Raw genomic sequence first — 6,520 nt, forward strand, 5'->3', positions numbered from 1 at the left:
TTTCTTATTTAAATCGACCCTTAAATCTTCTAAAGGAAGAAGTTGCGTTTCATCGTCGACTTTACACTTACGAAGATAACATACGTTAAATGTATTATGAATACCGGCTAACTCTGGCGGAAGATCTAACACCACAGTCTGATCATTTAACACTTCACTGATCGGAAACGGACCAATAAATCTAGGTGCTAACTTACCACGTTTACCGAATCTGATAACCCCTTTCCACGGCGAAACTTTTAGATACACTCGTTCACCCACATTAAAGGTTACCGGACGTCTACGTGGATCAGCATACATTTTCTGCCTATCTCTAGCGGCTTTCAACTTTTCTCTCGCAATTGCAACTTTTTCGGCTGTCATTTGAACAATTTCGGGACCTGAAAACTGTTTCTCCCCAGCTTCTAACCAACAAGTCGGAGTTCTGCAACGACGACCGTACAACATTTCATAGGGCGGCATTCCTATGCTCGAATGATATGAATTATTATACGCGAATTCAACCAATGGCAAATGTGTATCCCACGAACCACCATATTCTAACACACAAGCCCTTAACATATCCTCCAAAGTCTGTATCGTTCTTTCACTCTGTCCGTCTGTCTGTGGATGATATGCTGTACTTAAATTCACACGTGTACCCAGATTCTGTTGAAGACTATTCCAAAAATTGGACACAAATCTGGAATCTCTGTCGGAAACGATCGATAACGGCACACCATGACGACTAACTATTTCTTTCACATACAATTCGGCTAACTCACTTAACGAAGCTGTTTCACGAGTAGCAAGAAAATGAGCACTTTTAGTTAGACGATCCACTATTACCCAAATCATATCATGTCTTTTCTGAGTTCGAGGTAATTTGGTCACAAAATCCATCGTTATATGTTCCCATTTCCACTCTGGAATCTGTAACTGACGTAACGAACCATAAGGTTTCTGATGTTCTGCCTTCACTTGAGCACATATATGACACTTTTCGACATAACGGGCAATATCCGATTTCATTGTTGGCCACCAATACACTGTTTTCAAATCATGATACATCTTATTACTACCCGGATGTACTGTCAATCTGGATTTGTGAGCTTCCGTCATGATTAAATCCCTCAAATCTCCAAGCTTAGGCACCCAAACACGATTGTTTAAGGTCTTTAGTCCACGTGAGTCATCAATTAAGTCCACTTTTCGTTTGGTCATTTGTTCAGATTTAATATGTTCGTCCTCTAAAGCACGGGCCTGAATGGTTCTTAAACTGTTAATCAAATCTGAAGTTATATTCAAACGAAGAAATTTCACATTTTCACTTGACTTTTTACGACTTAGCGCATCTGCAACCACATTTGCCTTACCCGGATGGTATTTAATTTCACAATCGTAATCTTTGATCAACTCTTGCCATCGTCTCTGACGCATATTCAATTCTTTCTGTGAGAAGATATACTGCAAACTCTTGTGATCTGTACATATAACACAATGGGTTCCATACAAATAGTGTCTCCACAGTTTCAAAGCAAACACTACTGCAGCCATTTCAAGATCATGCACTGGATAATTCTTCTCATGAACTTTCAACTGTCGCGAGGCGTAGGCGATTACTTTATCTCTTTGCATTAATACACAACCCAACCCAGCATATGATGCATCACAGTATACCACGAAGTTGTCTGAACCTTCTGGTAAAGCTAACACTGGTGCCTGACACAGTAGCTGTTTCAAAATCTGAAAAGCCTTTTCCTGTTCATCAGTCCATCGAAAGGCTACATCTTTACGAGTCAACTTAGTCAACGGACCCGCTATTTTCGAGAAATCCTTGATAAATCTGCGATAATAACCGGCTAATCCCAGAAAACTCTTAATCTCAGTCGGAGTCTTCGGAGAATTCCAATTCATTACCGCTTCTATCTTTGTCGGATCAACTTTTATACCCTCGGCACAAATCACATGACCCAAAAACTGCACTTCACGTAACCAAAATTCACACTTTGAAAATTTTGCAAATAGTTGTTCACGTTTCAACATGTTCAAAACCTGTCTCAGATGTTCAGCATGTTCACTTTTGGTCTTTGAATACACCAGTATATCATCTATAAACACAATCACAAACTTATCTAAGAACGGGCGACACACTCTATTCATTAGATCCATGAAGATTGCTGGCGCATTCGTCAACCCAAACGGCATGACAAGAAATTCATAATGACCATACCTTGTTCTGAACGCTGTTTTCGGTATATCTGATTCAGCAACACGAACCTGATGATATCCGGATCGTAAGTCTATCTTAGAAAAGAATGAAGCACCCTGTAACTGATCGAACAAATCGTCTATTCGAGGTAACGGATACTTATTCTTCACTGTTCTTTTGTTCAATTCACGATAATCAATACACATACGCATTGACCCATCTTTCTTTTTAACAAACAATACCGGAGCACCCCACGGTGAAGAACTCGGTCGGATAAACCCACGATCTAATAGTTCTTGAATCTGTGACATCATTTCACGGATTTCAGACGGCGCTAATCGGTATGGAGCTTTTGCAACTGGAGTTGTTCCAGGAACCAATTCAATCTTATATTCAACTTCCCTTACCGGCGGCAGACCTGGTAACTCATCTGGGAACACTTCGGGAAATTCTGATACTATCGGAATATCGGCCACTGTTTTCTTTTCTTTCTTTGCATCAATCACATATGCAAGAAATGATTCACAACCCTTTGCCATCGACTTTTTCGCTTTCATCATGGTTATCAACAGAAAATTATACCCTCCCCGCTCCCCTCGGGCCACAACACGGGTTCCATCGGTCGAACGAAAGGTAATCATTTTCCTATCACACTTAATATTAGCCCTAAGCGAGCTCAACCAATCCATTCCTAGTACTACATCAAAGCTAGGAATATGTAACACTAAACAAGTCACCGGGAAAGACTTCCCTTCGATCTCTATACAAACCCCAGTCACATAGGTTGTGACGGGTGTGGTCTTACCATCAGCTACTTCTACACTAATCGGCTTGGGTAACATAGTAGCTGGTAAATTCAACTTAGCACAGAAATCTAGGGACATAAAACACCTATTGGCACCACAATCAAACAATACGCGAGCAGGTATTGAGTTGATTAGAAACATACCGGTGATTACTTCGTCGGTTGCCACAGCATTTTCCACCGACATCTGAAAAGCTCTAGCCTCTGCTGTTGGAGGGTTCTTCCTCTTCTGCCCACTCGAGGCAGTTGACCCTCCAGCTGATGCTGAACGCGCCCCTGACCCTGCCCCGGAACTACCACTCTTCGACGGACAACTAATTGCACGATGCCCTGGTTTGTGACAACTCCAACACACACTATTCGGATACGGGCATGCTGAAGACTCATGCCCAACAACACCACACTTTAAGCATCTTCTTGTAGCCTCAGAACACTGACCACTGTGAGAAGATCGACACGTGTGACACCAATTCCCTTTACCTGATCCAGATCCAGTACTACTCTGACCACTTTTACCCTTCGATTTAAACCCACTAGACTTCTTGAATTTAGATCCTGATTGACCAGATACTTGCCCACCTTGTTGTAGCACATTACCAAACATTCTGTTTCTGGCAGCCTGAACATCACTTTCTACCATCTTAGCCATCACAACAGCTTGAGACAATGATGTAGCTGTTCTAACAAAAGTTCTGTACTCAGGCAGAATGATATTAACAAAATGCTGGATACGAGACGCTTCATCTGGCACCCATTGTTGTACAAACCTCAGTTTATCCATAAACTTCTCTACTACCTCATCGATCGTCATTTGAGGTGTCATCTTCATTTCAAGAAACTCAGTCTTGATTCGGTTCATATCAAATGGATTACAATATTGTTCACACACCTTCCCATGAAACTGCTCCCATGTGATCATACTCACTTGCTCTTTTGATATACTAGAAATCAAAGAATCCCACCAAATCATAGCCCTACCTTTCAACAGTCTACTAGCATATGTTACCTTCAGCTCGGGTTCACACTGACACGCTTCAAATACCCTTTCAACTTCTCGCAACCAATTGAGAGTTACAGTCGGATCAGTACTTCCAGAGAACTCGGAGGGTTTGCAATCACGGAAGTTCTTATACGTACATCTTTTGGGTGGTTGCATGTAAGGTTGATGGAACATTTGCATTTGATATGGATTCATCATCATGGGATTTTGGTAAGTAAAGGTGTTTTGTGGTGGCATATAATATTGGTTAGGTATTTGATTCTGAAACTGGTTCTGGGGCACATTAGGTATCGTTTGGGATTGCGCGGTTGGGAATCCAGGTGGTGTATCATCATTTCCAGAATGCCTCGCCAATTCAAGCTCATTAATTTTGTCCTCGGCCTCTTTTAGCTTGCTTTCTAACTGAAGGATGTAACTACTCTGATCATCAGGGGATGCATCGTTCACACTATACTCTACAATCAGTAGCCTATGGACCCAACCTCCCCTAGGCACGGTTGACCTCATACGGACTCTAACCTCTCCTAGGCACGGTCTCGAGTCCCCAGTCTCCCTAGGCCCGACTGGTGCCATTCACACAGTGTACACATAATTCACATACAACATCAGGCATACTATATTATTCTAACATGGCAATTTCTACACTATGCATGGTAAAAGAGTCAACCACAGTAGCATGATATGCTACTTAAACTCTATCCGGAGATAGACCCACTCACCGATTACCAGCTACAGCTCAGTTATCTTACTTCTGAGCTTCTTCCTTGTTCTTATCACCTGAGAACAACACAACGAAGTCAATATACATATCTCAATCAATAGTATAATCAAATCATACTATAAACTAGGTCATAACATCATATATTCATAATTTTATGAATCTACATCATGACTCCATTCAATAATGGCATACAGGTGCATGCAAAACACGACATACACACTAAAACTCCTTTTCAGACCCAAAAACAGTTTGATCTAGGTTCTTAAAAGTTCACCATTGAAAAGTATTCTTTATTACGATTCTAACGATAGTTTATTCATCAAAAACGGAGTTACGTTTTGAAAGTTACGCCCGTTTCAATTTCATAAAAGGTACTGTAGCAAATAGTGACACTGTAGCAACTCGGTACTGTAGCAACTCGGGTACTGTAATAACTCGGGTACTGTAGCAACTCGGTACTGTAGCAAATAGTGACACTGTAGCAAATAGTGACACTGTAGCAACCCGGGTACTGTAGCAACCCGGGTACTGTAGCAAACTGGGTTTCGAAGATCTTATGATTTTTTCTCAAAAACTTGATTTCTAAGTGTTTTTGACCAAATTTTAAGCACAAGAAAGTTACTAAACATATATACAATCTATTTCTAACATCAATTAAGCATAACAAACACCAAATATGAAGATTCAAGCTTAAAATCACACTTTTTATTCAAGAACACAAAAAACCCATTTATTCAAGAATCAAAGCAAGGATTCAAGTAAACAAACCTGATTAGATGATCACAAGGATGATATGAATCAATCCTTAAAGCCTTACAATCAAATTTCTAGCTTGGATTAATTTAGGATTTGTGAAGGATGAAAGAGTAGGTACGTACTAAATTTGGGAAATGTCTAGAAATGAGAATAAAAAAACCATTTACACTCTTAAATAGGCATTAAATCCCATACCCCACAACACACGGGTATTTATCAGTTATCTGATATCTTTCGCACAAGATTAGATAACCCAAACGAGGTCCAAATAAATAAAACAAACATGTTCTGGGACCCTTGTCACAAACTGGTCTTAACCAATTAATAAAATAACACCAATAAAATAATTAAAATAAAAGCACTTAAAACTAAGCATAACCCTAAGGGCAAGATAGACAACTTACAACTAGCTCGGGTTTCAGTCTGTTACAGACGACTTGTCGTTCGGAAAAAAATAATAATAAAATAATGACTTTTGTGATAATAAATATATAAGAAAGTGGAAAATTATTTTTGGACGACTCTTCCCGGACGACAAGTCGTCGGGAAATTGCACTGTCAATACAATTAATACATATAAGCATAAAACTTCTAGCAGTATTATTCATTTGGATATAAAGCAATCAAGTAGAAATCAACCGAAACCCTAACAAATTCAACATAAAAAAGTAGTAGATAAAAAATTTGAATACCATATTGGTATAGAGTTAGTTTCAAATTAATAACTGAACCGCTACAGATCATCAACAAGCACCAGTGGTCTAGTGGTAGAATAGTACCCTGCCACGGTACAGACCCGGGTTCGATTCCCGGCTGGTGCACTTGCTGTGATGATATAGCCTTTAACAATGGTTGGGTCCATTGTGTAGCGTCTATATATGGAAGTAACTTGAGGCAATTCTGAGCATTTATTTTATTTTATTTTATTTGCTTTTAAAAAAAACAAAACAAGCAACCGTAATCGTTGTTGACTTGTTTAAAGCTCAATTTGTTCGACGGCGTTTGAGAAATAGAGGTGAGTTTTGGAGAAATATTTTTAATTTTAAT

The 6,520-nt window shown here is 39.6% G+C and overlaps 1 non-coding gene across 1 annotated transcript; it reads left to right on the forward strand.

Annotated features, from left to right (window-relative positions):
- Nucleotides 1-6,223: 6,223 nt before the first annotated feature.
- Nucleotides 6,224-6,294, forward strand: TRNAG-GCC (transfer RNA glycine (anticodon GCC)). The gene has a single exon. It is a non-coding gene; the product is annotated as a tRNA-Gly (tRNA).
- Nucleotides 6,295-6,520: the final 226 nt, after the last annotated feature.

This window comes from Rutidosis leptorrhynchoides, chromosome 11, assembly GCF_046630445.1.
Source record: "Rutidosis leptorrhynchoides isolate AG116_Rl617_1_P2 chromosome 11, CSIRO_AGI_Rlap_v1, whole genome shotgun sequence".
Classification (NCBI taxonomy): Eukaryota; Viridiplantae; Streptophyta; class Magnoliopsida; order Asterales; family Asteraceae; genus Rutidosis; species Rutidosis leptorrhynchoides.